Source organism: Eleutherodactylus coqui, chromosome 9 (assembly GCF_035609145.1).
Source record: "Eleutherodactylus coqui strain aEleCoq1 chromosome 9, aEleCoq1.hap1, whole genome shotgun sequence".
Classification (NCBI taxonomy): Eukaryota; Metazoa; Chordata; class Amphibia; order Anura; family Eleutherodactylidae; genus Eleutherodactylus; species Eleutherodactylus coqui.
The window spans coordinates 27685316-27700817 of record NC_089845.1 but is presented as its reverse complement, the minus strand read 5'-3'; positions in this window follow the sequence as shown (position 1 = coordinate 27700817).

Here is a 15502-nt window from a genome sequence, read left to right as displayed (position 1 = left end):
CAGGTGGGCTGCGGCCCACACTGCATGCCCCAGTCAGACTGGGGTTCTTTACAAGTGAACACATGTAGGTTAAACTCCCTGTGGACCCACTGCCTGGGTGGGTGCCAGGAAGCCACCGGCGGTACATAGAAATATCCCATTGCATTGCCCAACACAGCTGAGGTAGTAATGTCGTGCGTAATACAGGTGGGCTTCGGCCCACACTGCATGCCCCAGTCAGACTGGGGTTCTTTAGAAGTGTACAGATGTATTAAAAACTCCGTGTACACCTACAGCATGGGTGGCTCCCTGGAACCCACCGGCGGTACATAAAAATATCCCATTGCATTGCCCAACACAGCTGAGGTAGTAATGTCGTGCTTAATGCAGGTGGGCTTCGGCCCACACTGCATGCCCCAGTCAGACTGGGGTTCTTTACAAGTGGACACATGTAGGTTAAACTCCCTGTGGACCCACTGCCTGGGTGGGTGCCAGGAAGCCACCGGCGGTACATAGAAATATCCCATTGCATTGCCCAACACAGCTGAGGTAGTAATGTCGTGCGTAATACAGGTGGGCTTCGGCCCACACTGCATGCCCCAGTCAGACTGGGGTTCTTTAGAAGTGTACAGATGTATTAAAAACTCCGTGTGCACCTACAGCATGGGTGGCTCCCTGGAACCCACCGGCGGTACATAAAAATATCCCATTGCATTGCCCAACATAGCTGAGGTAACATCAGCTGTAATGCAGGTGGGCTAAAAATTAATTTGATTACACTGTAGGCGAGGGCCCACAAAAATTGCTGTATCAACAGTACTAATGTACATCCCAAAAATTGGCCATGGCCAGCCAAGAGGGCAGGTGAAACCCATTAATCGCTTTGGTTAATGTGACTTAAGTGGTAACTAGGCCTGGAGGCAGCCCAGTGTAACGAAAAATTGGTTCAAGTTAAAGTTCCAACGCTTTTAAGCGCATTGAAACTTATAAAAATTGTTCAGAAAAATTATTTGAGTGAGCCTTGTGGCCCTAAGAAAAATTGCCCGTTCAGCGTGATTACGTGAGGTTTCAGGAGGAGGAGCAGGAGGAGGAGGAGGAATATTAGACACAGATTGATGAAGCAGAAATGTCCCCGTTTTGGATGGTGAGAGAGAACGTAGCTTCCATCCGCGGGTGCAGCCTACGTATTGCTTACGTATCGCTGCTGTCCGCTGGTGGAGAACAGAAGTCTGGCGAAATCCAGCCTTTGTTCATCTTGATGAGTGTTAGCCTGTCGGCACTGTCGGTTGACAAGCGGCTACGCTTATCTGTGATGATTCCCCCAGCCGCACTAAACACCCTCTCCGACAAGACGCTAGCCGCAGGACAAGCAAGCACCTCCTGGGCATACAGAGCTAGTTCAGGCCACGTGTCCAGCTTCGACACCCAGTAGTTGTAGGGGGCAGAGGCGTCACCAAGGATGGTCGTGCGATCGGCTACGTACTCCCTCACCATCCTTTTACAGTGCTCCCGCCGACTCAGCCGTGACTGGGGAGCGGTGACACAGTCTTGGTGGGGAGCCATAAAGCTGGCCAGGCCCTTAAAGACTGTTGCACTGCCTGGGATGTACATGCTGCTCGATCTACGCACATCCCCTGCTACCTTGCCCTCGGTACTGCGCCTTCTGCCACTAGCGCTGTCGGCTGGGAATTTTACCATCAGCTTGTCCGCAAGGGTCCTGTGGTATAGCAACACTCTCGAACCCCTTTCCTCTTCGGGAATCAGAGTGGGCAGGTTATCCTTATACCGTGGATCGAGCAGTGTGTACACACAGTAATCCGTCGTGGCCAGAATGCGTGCAACGCGAGGGTCACGAGAAAGGCATCCTAACATGAAGTCAGCCATGTGTGCCAGGGTACCTGTACGCAACACATGGCTGTCTTCACTAGGAAGATCACTTTCAGGATCCTCCTCCTCCTCCTCCTCAGGCCATACACCCTGAAAGGATGACAGGCAATCAGCCGGTGTACCGTCAGCAGCGGCCCAAGCTGTCTCTTCCCCCTCCTCCTCATCCTCCTCATGCTCCTCCTTCTCCTCCTGTACGCGCTGAGAAATAGACAGGAGGGTGCCCTGACTATCCAGCGGCATACTGTCTTCCCCCGCCCCCGTTTCCGAGCGCAAAGCAGCTGCCTTTATGGTTTGCAGGGAATTTCTCAAGATGCATAGCAGAGGAATGGTGACGCTAATGATTGTAGCATCGCCGCTCACCACCTGGGTAGACTCCTCAAAATTACCAAGGACATGGCAGATGTCTGCCAACCAGGCCCACTCTTCTGAAAGGAATTGAGGAGGCTGACTCCCACTGCGCCGCCCATGTTGGAGTTGGTATTCGACTATAGCTCTACGTTGTTCATAGAGCCTGGCCAACATGTGGAGCGTAGAGTTCCACCGTGTGGGCACGTCGCACAGCAGTCGGTGCACTGGCAGCTTAAAGCGATGTTGCAGGGTCCGAAGGGTGGCAGCGTCCGTGTGGGACTTGCGAAAATGTGCGCAGAGCCGGCGCGCCTTTACGAGCAGGCATGAGAAGCGTAGGTAGCTTTTCAGAAAGCGCTGAACCACCAAATTAAAGACGTGGGCCAGGCATGGCACGTGCGTGAGGCTGCCGAGCTGCAGAGCCGCCACCAGGTTACGGCCGTTGTCACACACGACCATGCCCGGTTGGAGGCTCAGCGGCGCAAGCCAGCGGTCGGTCTGCTGTGTCAGACCCTGCAGCAGTTCGTGGGCTGTGTGCCTCTTATCGCCTAAGCTGAGTAGTTTCAGCACGGCCTGCTGACGCTTGCCCACCGCTGTGCTGCCACACCGCGCGACACCGACTGCTGGCGACATGCTGCTGCTAACACATCTTGATTGCGAGACAGAGGAGGAGGAGGAGGAGGGTGCTTTAGTGGAGGAAGCATACACCTCCGCAGATACCACCACCGAGCTGGGGCCCGCAATTCTGGGGGTGGGTAGGACATGAGCGGTCCCAGGCTCTGACTCTGTCCCAGCCTCCACTAAATTCACCCAATGTGCCGTCAGGGAGATGTAGTGGCCCCGCCCGCCTGTGCTTGTCCACGTGTCCGTAGTTAAGTGGACCGTGGCAGTAACCGCGTTGGTGAGGGCGCGTACAATGTTGCGGGAGACGTGGTCGTGCAGGGCTGGGACGGCACATCGGGAAAAGCAGTGGCGACTGGGAACTGAGTAGCGCGGGGCCGCCGCCTCCATGATACTTTTGAAGGACTCCGTTTCCACAACCCTATACGGCAGCATCTCAAGGCTGATGAATTTTGCTATGCGGACGGTTAACGTTTGAGCGTGCGGGTGCGTGGCGGCGTACTTGCGCTTGCGCTCCAACAGTTGCGCAAGCGACGGCTGGACGGTGCGCTGAACTACACTGCTGGATGGGGCCGAGGACAGCGGAGGTGAGGGTGTGGGTGCAGGCCAGGAGACGGTAGTGCCTGTGTCCTGAGAGGGGGGTTGCATCTCAGTGGCAGGTTGGGGCACAGGGGGAGAGGCAGGGGTGCAAACCGGAGGTGCTGAACGGCCTTCGTCCCACCTTGCGGGGTGCTTGGCCATCATATGTCTGCGCATGGTGGTGGTGGTGAGGCTGTTGGTGTTTGCTCCCCGGCTGAGCTTTGCGCGACAAAGGTTGCACACCACTGTTCGTCGGTCGTCAGGTGTCTCTGTGAAAAACTGCCAGACCTTAGAGCACCTCGGCCTCTGCAGGGTGGCATGGCGCGAGGGGGCGCTTTGGGAAACACTTGGTGGATTATTCGGTCTGGCCCTGCCTCTACCCCTGGCCACCGCACTGCCTCTTGCAACCTGCCCTGCTGATGCCCTTGACTCCCCCTCTGAAGACCTGTTCTCCTGAGTAAGCGTTGCACACCAGGTGGGGTCAGTCACCTCATCGTCCTGCTGCTCTTCCTCCGAATCCTCTGTGCGCTGCTCCGTCGGACTTACTGCCCTTACTACTACCTCACTGCAAGACAACTGTGTCTGATCGTCATCGTCCTCCTCACCCACAGAAAGTTGTTGAGACAGTTGGCGTAAGTCCCCAGCCTCTTCCCCTGGACCCCGGGAACTTTCGAATGGTTGGGCATCAGTGACGATAAACTCCTCTGGTGGGAGAGGAACCGCTGCTGCCCAATCTAAGCAGGGGCCCGAGAACAGTTCCTGGGAGTGTTCCCGCTCCTGAGCAGGTGTCATTGTAGTGGAGTGAGGAGGCTGGGAGGAAGGAGGAGCAGCAGACAGAGGATTCGGATTTGCAGCAGTGGACGGCGCAGAACTGCGGGTAGACGATAGGTTGCTCGAAGCACTTTCTGCCATCCAGGACAGGACCTGCTCACACTGCTCATTTTCTAATAACCGTCTCCCGCGTGGACCCATTAATTGGGCGATGAATGTGGGGACACCAGAAACGTGCCTCTCTCCTAATCGCGCAGCAGTCGGCTGCGACACACCTGGATCAGGAGCTCGGCCTGTGCCCACACCCTGACTTGGCCCTCCGCGTCCTCGGCCGCGTCCACGTCCTCTAGGCCTACCCCTACCCCTCAGCATGCTGTATTACCAGTGATTTGATTTCACAGGCAGCTAATAAATTGGCGCAAGACTGCAGGCCAAATATAATTTTTTCCCTTTTTTGAAAACGAAAGGCCCCACTGCCTCTAGTGAATGTATAATCTAAGTTTAATAACTGTGCTGTTTTCCTGCTAATGTGTCACAGAACGTGAGGGTAGCAGAGTTATTAACTGTGGCAGAGCAGGTATTTTTTTTCCCAATTAAGGAAAGCAAATGGCGAAGCCAGGAGTAAAACGTAGCTGGGTGCGTCTGATTTTTACAGGTTGCACACGCAGCCGACACGTGTCCACCGCCCTTAGGACGGACAGAGGCAGGACAAATAGAATTATTTTCAGTTTTTTTGCACCAAAAGGCAGCACTGCGTATATTCTATGAACATGAGAAGTTTAATAACTGTGCTGTTTTCCTGCTAATGTGTCACAGAACGTGAGGGTAGCAGAGTTATTAACTGTGGCAGAGCAGGTATTTTTTTTCCCAATTAAGGAAAGCAAATGGCGAAGCCAGGAGTAAAACGTAGCTGGGTGCGTCTGATTTTTACAGGTTGCACACGCAGCCGACACGTGTCCACCGCCCTTAGGACGGACAGAGGCAGGACAAATAGAATTATTTTCACTTGTTTTACAAGCAAAAGGCAGCACTGCGTATATTCAATGAATAATAACTGTGTTGTGGCCCTGCCTATACAATTCTTTCCCTGCAGTATCAATGGAGGGTGCAATGCTCTGCAGAGGCGATTTTGAGAAGCAAAAAAAAATGCAGCACAGCTAACAGCAGCCTGGACAGTACTGCACACGGATAAATATGGCCCTAGAAAGGACCGTTGAGGTTCTTGAAGGCTACACTCACTCCTAACACTCTCCCTGCCTATGCAGCACTTCTGTCCCTAATGCCAGGTGCAACGCTCTGCAGAGCCGATTTTGAGAAAAAAAACAATTGCCACTGCTAACAGCAGCCAACACACAGCTATCAGTGGCCCTAATAAGGACCTTTGGGGGGTCTTGAAGCCTACACTAACTACCAATTCTTTCCCTACAGCAGCTCCGGTACAAACAGCACTGTCCCTCATCTAACTCACATGGCATCTGAGGCGAACCGCGGGAGGGGCCGACTTTTATGTTCGGGTGACACCTGATCTTCCCAGCCACTCACAGCAGGGGGGTGGTATAGGGCTTGAATGTCACAGGGGGAAGTTGTAATGCCTTCCCTGTCTTTCAATTGGCCAGAAAAGCGCGCTAACGTCTCAGGGAAGGAAGTGAAAGTAACCAGAACACCGCATGGTGTTCGTTACGAATAACGAACATCCCGAACACCCTAATATTCGCACGAATATCAAGCTCGGAAGAACACGTTCGCTCATCTCTAATTATTAACTTTTTACCAATTTACTCTCATAAAGGTAGAATATGGTGTTGTCTATAAATGCAACAGTGGGAACGCTGATGTTTTTTGTGATACATAAAGTAAACCAGGTTATTAGACATGAGTTTCTTTGTATATGCAGTGACTGGTGTATTTAATTTAGAATGCAGTTGTATGCTAATATTATATAAATAGATAGATAGATATGAGATAGATAGATAGATAGATAAATAGATAGATATGAGATAGATAGATAGATAGATAGATAGATAGATAGATAGATAGATAGATAGATAGATAGATAGATATGAGATAGATGGATAGATATGAGATAGATAGATAGATAGATAGATAGATATGAGATAGATAGATAGATAGATAGATATGAGATAGATAGATAGATAGATAGATAGATAGATAGATAGATAGATAGGAGATAGATAGATAGATATGAGATAGATAGATAGATGGATAGATAGATATGAGATAGATAGGAGATAGATAGATAGATAGATGATAGATAGGAAATAGATAGATAGATAGATAGATAGATAGATAGATAGATAGATAGATAGATAGATAGATAGATAGATAGATAGATAGATATGAGATAGATAGATAGATATGAGATAGATAGGAGATAGATAGATAGATAGATAGATAGATAGATAGATAGATAGATAGATAGATGATAGATAGGAAATAGATAGATAGATATGGGATAGATAGATAGATAGATAGATAGATAGATAGATAGATAGATAGAATCTCAATTCCCCAAAAAAGTTGGAGCGCTGTGTAAAATTTAAGAAAATGTAAAGAAAAAAGACTTCAATGATTTTAAAAATCTCATATAACCATATTTTATTCACAAAAATGGAGAACACATATCAGAAGAGGCAAGGGAGACATTTTACCATTTCATAAGAAAACAAAACTTATTTAGAAATTGATGACAGCAACTAGAGATGAGCGAGCACACTTTGTTAAGGCAGATACTCGAGCGAGTATCGCTCTTCTCGAGTAACTGAATACTTATCGAAGGAAATGCGGGGAGAGGGGGGAGTGAGAGAGAGATCTCTCTCCCACCAGCTCCACCCCCACCCCCTGCATTTGCTCGGACAAGTATTCAGTTGCTCGAGAAGAGCGATACTCGCTTGAGTATCTGCCTTAACCGAGCACGCTCGCTTATCTTTAACAGCAACACATCAAAACAAAGTTGTCACAGGGCCAAGCATTATGTAGCATCCCCTCTTCTCTTTACAACAGTCTGTAAACATCTAGAAAGTCAGCAGACCAATTGCTGGAGTTTTGGGAGAGGGATGATGTGCCACTCATGAGATTTTAGCTGTTCAACAGTCCTGGGTCATCTTTGTCAGATTTTTTGTTTCATAATGCACCGAATGTTTCATATTGGTGAAAGGTCTGGACTGCAGGTGGCCTGTTCAGCCCCCGGACTCTTGTTCTAGGAAGCCATGCTGTATAGATGGGTGAAGTATGTGGTTTAGCATTATCCTGCTGAAATATACAAGGCCTTCCCTGAAGGACACATTGTCTGGATGGGGAATATGTTGTTCTAAAACCTCTATATTTTGCTCAGCATTGATGGTGCCTTTTAAGATGTGCAAGCTACCAATGCCAAAGGCACTAATGCAACCCCATACAATCAGAGATGCAGGCTTTTGAACTGTGTGCTGATAACAAGCTGGATGGTCCCACAGGACATGGTGTCCGTAGTTTTCAAAAATACTAACACATTTTGATTCCTCTGACCACAGAAGAGTTTTTCCTTTTGGCACAATCCATTTTATTTGATCTTTGGCCCAAAGAAATCGGCAGAATTTCTGGATTTTGTTGATATGTGGCTTTTTCTTTGCATGATACAATTTTACTTGCATTTGTGGATTACATGGCGAGCGGTGTTCACATACTATGAATACTGAAGATATCACTGAGCCTATGCAGTGATTTGCATTTCAGAATCCAGTTATTTATTTTTTTTTAATGCAATGACATCTGAGGGCCCATAAATCTTGATCATCAAATATTGACCATTAGCCTTGTCCCTTGCTCACATTAATTTCTCCAGATTCTCTGAATCTTTTCATGATATTATTTACTGTAGCTGGTAAAATATTCAAAGCCTTGGCATTGTATATTGAGGAACATTTTTCTATAATTGTTCCCACACTTTTTAGATGCACTTTTTCACAAATTAATGATCCTCTGACTATCTTTGCTTCTGAGAGACTCTGCCTCTCTAACATGCTTCTTATACAGTCATGTGGCTTAGTAGAAAATTGACCTTCCAGCTGTTTTTTATTATTACCACTTACTTTTGTAGCCTCTTGTTAACCCTGTCCCAACTTTCTAAGATGTTTTGCTGCTATCAATTTCTAAATGAGTTAATGTTTTTTTTATGCAACAGAAAAATGTCTTAGTTTTAACTTCTGATATGTGTTATTTGTTCTGTTCTGAATAAAATATAGTTGTGCGACATTTCCAAATCATTGCATTCTTATGATAGATAGACAGATAGATATGGGATAGATAGATAGGAAGTAGATAGATGGTAGATAGACATATAGATAGATAGATAGATAGATAGATAGATAGATAGATAGATATGAGATAGATAGATAGATAGATAGATAGATAGATAGATAGATAGATAGATAGATAGGAAATAGATAGGAAATAGATAGATAGACATATAGATAGATAGATGATAGATAGATAGGAAATAGATAGATAGGAGATAGATAGATAGATAGATAGATAGATAGATAGATAGATAGATAGATAGATAGATATGAGATAGATAGATAGATAGATAGATAGATAGGAAATAGATAGGAAATAGATAGATAGACATATAGATAGATAGATGATAGATAGATAGGAAATAGATAGATAGGAGGTAGATAGATAGACAGATAGATAGATAGATAGATAGATAGATAGATAGATAGATAGGTTTTCAGTGGGTTCTGGCTCACACTGATTGCAGCCAGCTTCATTGTATAACACACAGTATAGCAAAAGCACTTTGAATAATATAATGCAATATAGAAAAACAAACCCATGCATAATAGATGAATAAAAATATTTTTCTTTTGCACCTGAGATGCTGTTATAAACATTTTTACTGGACTATTGAACATGTGGATTCCAGGCTCTGTATTAACCCTCATGTACCATATACTCTATATGAGGAGTTTTGGTTACATTGTTTATTTGTTTTACTAAGAGCTGCAGGGCTTATCTCTTTGATCCAACCTCCAGAGTCAAAGCTCCTGCACTTTCGTACAATTACATCTCAGGTCACCCCTACTGTAAGCATCATATGATCATAACCACTCTTAAAATGTAAAGTTCAGGAAGCATTGTATAGCTGTATTGTTTGTTGTGAACAAACAGAAATAAAATCATTTTTTTCCTGTCAACCTCTTAAACCATCAAGGTTTTTTTTCAGGAAAGTTTGCCTGATTTGATATAATAGTACAAACTACAAATATAAGAAACTTTGTAATATATCTTAGCAGAGAAAAATGCCTCTTTCTTCACTAAACAGGCTATTTTCTCCTTGACCTGTCCCTCCTAAACTGCTCAACCACTCTGAATTCTCTACTAAGTACATCTTGGTTTTCCAAGATGGACTGCCAGATCACTGAGGAATCAAATTACATGCTACTCATAAAAGTCTATGGAGTGTTAGGGAGAAGAGAGCAGCGGCAGAGACACACATGCTGCTGCCCATAGAAGTCTTTAGCGAGAGTAAGAGAGAGGAATGGGGAGAAGAAAGAAGAGTCAAGTGAGAGAGAAGCAGAGAGACACACATGTGGTTATTGCTCCAGCTAATGGTGAGCTTTCTAACTCATATCAAGAGTTTAGTTCCCATTAATACTATTATCTACTTCATTATAATATCATATATGGCTCTGCTGCAACTTTGAAGTGAAAATGAGTTAAAGAGAAAAACCTCCTGGTTTCTCTATGTGCAGTGTATAGGAAACATTATGGCAGCTAGTGTCCACCTACCAGTTCAGGGATAACTGAAAAGTATAGAGATACAGCCTGCAGAGGAGAAAGCTGGTCATAAATGTCATATACAAATTAAATAATGGCCAGATATAGTATCACTCCTCAAATGCCACGTACAGTACTACGCAAAAGTTTCTCTACAGCACTATGCAAAAAATACTACAAAGTAGGAATATTTTTGAAAATAAAAGTTTTAATAATTTTTTCTTAATTAACAAAATGCAAATGTGTAAGTATGCTTGCTGCAGTGCAACGTAAGTGCACATGAATGGGGTTGGATGAGGTAGATTTGCACATGTGTCTACGCATAGTACTGTACCTTCTGTGCATGCAGGGTCAGTTAAACTGCACACGCGACACACCCTTTCTATGGATTAAAAGGTTATTAGCCTGAAGAGGTCCAGATGTGTCATTTTTATACAGTTTTGCGCAGTGTTTCACACACCCATTTATGTATTTCCGCATTTTCCATAGAATTTTATAGGGTCCTTTACTGCACAAAACTAAAAAAATAGAGCAGGCTCAATTTTTTTTTACACATGTGCGATACGCATGCAAGAAAAATGCTCATGAGGATGATCACATTGAAATCAATGGGTTCTATCTAGAGATGAGCGAACACCAAAATGTTCGGGTGTTCGTTATTCGGAACGAACTTCCCGCGATGCTCGAGGGTTCGTTTCGAACAACGAACCCCATTGAAGTCAATGGGCGACCAGAGCATTTTTGTATTTCGCCGATGCTCGCTAAGGTTTTCATGTGTGAAAATCTGGGCAATTCAAGAAAGTGATGGGAATGACACAGAAACGGATAGGGCAGGCGAGGGGCTACATGTTGGGCTGCATCTCAAGTTCACAGGTCCCACTATTAAGCCACAATACCGGCAAGAGTGGGCCCCCCCCCTCCCAACAACTTTTACTTCTGAAAAGCCCTCATTAGCATGGCATACCTTTGCTAAGCACCACACTAGCTACAACAAAGCACAATCACTGCCTGGATGACACTCCACTGCCACTTCTCCTGGGTTACATGCTGCCCAACCGCCCCCCCTCCCCCCCCACAGCGCACACCAAAGTGTCCCTGGGCAGCCTTCAGCTGCCCTCATGCCACACCACGCTCATGTCTATTTAGAATTGCGTCTGCCATGACGAGGGACCGCAGGCACACACTGCAGAGGTTGGCACGGCTAGGCAGCGACCCTCTTTAAAAGTGGCGGAGCGATAGCCCACAATGCTGTACAGAAGCAATGAGAAATAGAATCCTGTGCCACCGCCATCAGGAGCTGCACACGTGGGCATAGCAATGGGGAACCTATGTGCCACACACTATTCATTCTGTCAAGGTGTCTGCATGCCCCAGTCAGACCGGGCTTTTTAATTCATAGACACAGGCAGGTACAACTCCCTATTGTGAAGTCCCTGTCGACCCACAGCATGGGTGGCTCCCTGGAACCCACCGGCGGTACACAGAAATATCCCATTGCATTGCCCAACACAGCTGAGGTAGTAATGTCGTGCTTAATGCAGGTGGGCTTCGGCTCACACTGCATGCCCCAGTCTGACTGGGGTTCTTTATAAGTGTACAGATGTAGTAAAAACTCCGTGTGCACCTACAGCATGGGTGGGTGCCAGGAAGCCACCGGCGGTACATAGAAATATCCCATTGCATTGCCCAACACAGCTGAGGTAGTAATGTTGTGCTTAACCCTTTCCAATCCAATTTGTATATGGTTTTCCTAGGGGGCTTACTCTTTTTCTGCTGTTATACAACGGCGCTATATGCTGGCTAAAGCCAGTACTGCATGAGCTGACACGTAGGATAGGCTCCGACAGCAGAGAGGCTGGCAATATACAGTAAGAGAACCCCGACGGACGTCTACCAACAACGGAGCTGTACAGCCTTAAACCCTAATGTCTTCACAGGTCACACAGTGGACTGGAAAGGGTTAATGCAGGTGGGTTTCGGCCCACATTGCATGCCCCAGTCAGACTGGGGTTCTTTACAAGTGGACACATGTAGGTTAAACTCCCTGTGGACCCACTGCCTGGGTGGGTGCCAGGAAGCCACCGGCGGTACATAGAAATATCCCATTGCATTGCCCAACACAGCTGAGGTAGTAATGTCGTGCGTAATACAGGTGGGCTTCGGCCCACACTGCATGGCCCAGTCAGACGGGTTCTTTAGAAGTGTACAGATGTATTAAAAACTCAGTGTGCACCTACAGCATGGGTGGCTCCCTGGAACCCACCGGCGGTACATAAAAATATCCCATTGCATTGCCCAACACAGCTGAGGTAGTAATGTCGTGCTTAATGCAGGTGGGTTTCGGCCCACACTGCATGCCCCAGTCAGACTGGGGTTCTTTACAAGTGGACACATGTAGGTTAAACTCCCTGTGGACCCACTGCCTGGGTGGGTGCCAGGAAGCCACCGGCGGTACATAGAAATATCCCATTGCATTGCCCAACACAGCTGAGGTAGTAATGTCGTGCTTAATGCAGGTGGGCTTCGGCCCACACTGCATGCCCCAGTCTGACTGGGGTTCTTTACAAGTGGACACATGTAGGTTAAACTCCCTGTGGACCCACTGCCTGGGTGGGTGCCAGGAAGCCACCGGCGGTACATAGAAATATCCCATTGCATTGCCCAACACAGCTGAGGTAGTAATGTCGTGCGTAATACAGGTGGGCTTCGGCCCACACTGCATGGCCCAGTCAGACGGGTTCTTTAGAAGTGTACAGATGTATTAAAAACTCAGTGTGCACCTACAGCATGGGTGGCTCCCTGGAACCCACCGGCGGTACATAAAAATATCCCATTGCATTGCCCAACACAGCTGAGGTAACGTCAGCTGTAATGCAGGTGGGCTAAAAATTAATTTGATTACACTGTAGGCGAGGGCCCACAAAAATTGCTGTATCAACAGTACTAATGTACATCCCAAAAATTGGCCATGGCCAGCCAAGAGGGCAGGTGAAACCCATTAATCGCTTTGGTTAATGTGGCTTAAGTGGTAACTAGGCCTGGAGGCAGCCCAGTGTAACGAAAAATTGGTTCAAGTTAAAGTTCCAATGCTTTTAAGCGCATTGAAACTTATAAAAATTGTTCTGAAAAATTATTTAAGTGAGCCTTGTGGCCCTAAGAAAAATTGCCCGTTCAGCGTGATTACGTGAAGTTTCAGGAGGAGGAGCAGGAGGAGGAATATTAGACACAGATTGATGAAGCAGAAATGTCCCCGTTTTGGATGGTGAGAGAGAACGTAGCTTCCATCCGCGGGTGCAGCCTACGTATTGCTTACGTATCGCTGCTGTCCGCTGGTGGAGAACAGAAGTCTGGGGAAATCCAGCCTTTGTTCATCTTGATGAGTGTTAGCCTGTCGGCACTGTCGGTTGACAAGCGGCTACGCTTATCTGTGATGATTCCCCCAGCCGCACTAAACACCCTCTCCGACAAGACACTAGCCGCAGGACAAGCAAGCACCTCCAGGGCATACAGCGCTAGTTCAGGCCACATGTCCAGCTTCGACACCCAGTAGTTGTAGGGGGCAGAGGCGTCACCAAGGATGGTCGTGCGATCCGCTACGTACTCCCTCACCATCCTTTTACAGTGCTCCCGCCGACTCAGCCGTGACTGGGGAGCGGTGACACAGTCTTGGTGGGGAGCCATAAAGCTGGCCAGGCCCTTAAAGACTGTTGCACTGCCTGGGATGTACATGCTGCTCGATCTACGCACATCCCCTGCTACCTTGCCCTCGGTACTGCGCCTTCTGCCACTAGCGCTGTCGGCTGGGAATTTTACCATCAGCTTGTCCGCAAGGGTCCTGTGGTATAGCAACACTCTCGAACCCCTTTCCTCTTCGGGAATCAGAGTGGGCAGGTTCTCCTTATACCGTGGATCGAGCAGTGTGTACACCCAGTAATCCGTCGTGGCCAGAATGCGTGCAACGCGAGGGTCACGAGAAAGGCATCCTAACATGAAGTCAGCCATGTGTGCCAGTGTACCTGTACGCAACACATGGCTGTCTTCACTAGGAAGATCACTATCAGGATCCTCCTCCTCCTCCTCCTCCTCCTCCTCCTCCTCAGGCCATACACGCTGAAAGGATGACAGGCAATCAGCCGGTCTGCTCTGTCAGACCCTGCAGCAGTTCGTGGGCCGTGTGCCTCTTATCGCCTAAGCTGAGTAGTTTCAGCACGGCCTGCTGACGCTTGCCCACCGCTGTGCTGCCACACCGCGCGACACCGACTGCTGGCGACATGCTGCTGCTAACACATCTTGATTGCGAGACAGAGGAGGAGGAGGAGGAGGAGGGTGCTTTAGTGGAGGAAGCATACACCTCCGCAGATACCAGCACCGAGCTGGGGCCCGCAATTCTGGGGGTGGGTAGGACGTGAGCGGTCCCAGGCTCTGACTCTGTCCCAGCCTCCACTAAATTCACCCAATGTGCCGTCAGGGAGATGTAGTGGCCCTGCCCGCCTGTGCTTGTCCACGTGTCCGTAGTTAAGTGGACCGTGGCAGTAACCGCGTTGGTGAGGGCGCGCACAATGTTGCGGGAGACGTGGTCGTGCAGGGCTGGGACGGCACATCGGGAAAAGTAGTGGCGACTGGGAACTGAGTAGCGCGGGGCCGCTGCCTCCATGATACTTTTGAAGGACTCAGTTTCCACAACCCTATACGGCAGCATCTCAAGGCTGATGAATTTTGCTATGCGGACGGTTAACGTTTGAGCGTGCGGGTGCGTGGCGGCGTACTTGCGCTTGCGCTCGAACACTTGCGCAAGCGACGGCTGAACGGTGCGCTGAACTACACTGCTGGATGGGGCCGAGGACAGCGGAGATGAGGGTGTGGGTGCAGGCCATGAGGCGGTAGTGCCTGTGTCCTGAGAGGGGGGTTGCATCTCAGTGGCAGGTTGGGGCACAGGGGGAGAGGCAGGGGTGCAAACCGGAGGCGGTGAACGGCCTTCGTCCCACCTTGTGGGGTGCTTGGCCATCATATGTCTGCGCATGGTGGTGGTGGTGAGGCTGTTGGTGTTGGCTCCCCGGCTGAGCTTTGCGCAACAAAGGTTGCACACCACTGTTCGTCGGTCGTCAGGCGTCTCTGTGAAAAACTGCCAGACCTTAGAGCACCTCGGCCTCTGCAGGGTGGCATGGCGCGAGGGGGCGCTTTGGGAAACACTTGGTGGATTATTCGGTCTGGCCCTGCCTCTACCCCTGGCCACCGCACTGCCTCTTGCAACCTGCCCTGCTGATGCCCTTGACTCCCCCTCTGAAGACCTGTCCTCCTGAGTAAGCGTTGCACACCAGGTGGGGTCAGTCACCTCATCGTCCTGCTGCTCTTCCTCCGAATCCTCTGTGCGCTGCTCCGTCGGACTTACTGCCCTTACTACTACCTCACTGCAAGACAACTGTGTCTGATCGTCATCGTCCTCCTCACCCACAGAAAGTTGTTGAGACAGTTGGCGGAAGTCCCCAGCCTCTTCCCCCGGACCCCGGGAACTTTCGAATGGTTGGGCATCAGTGACGAT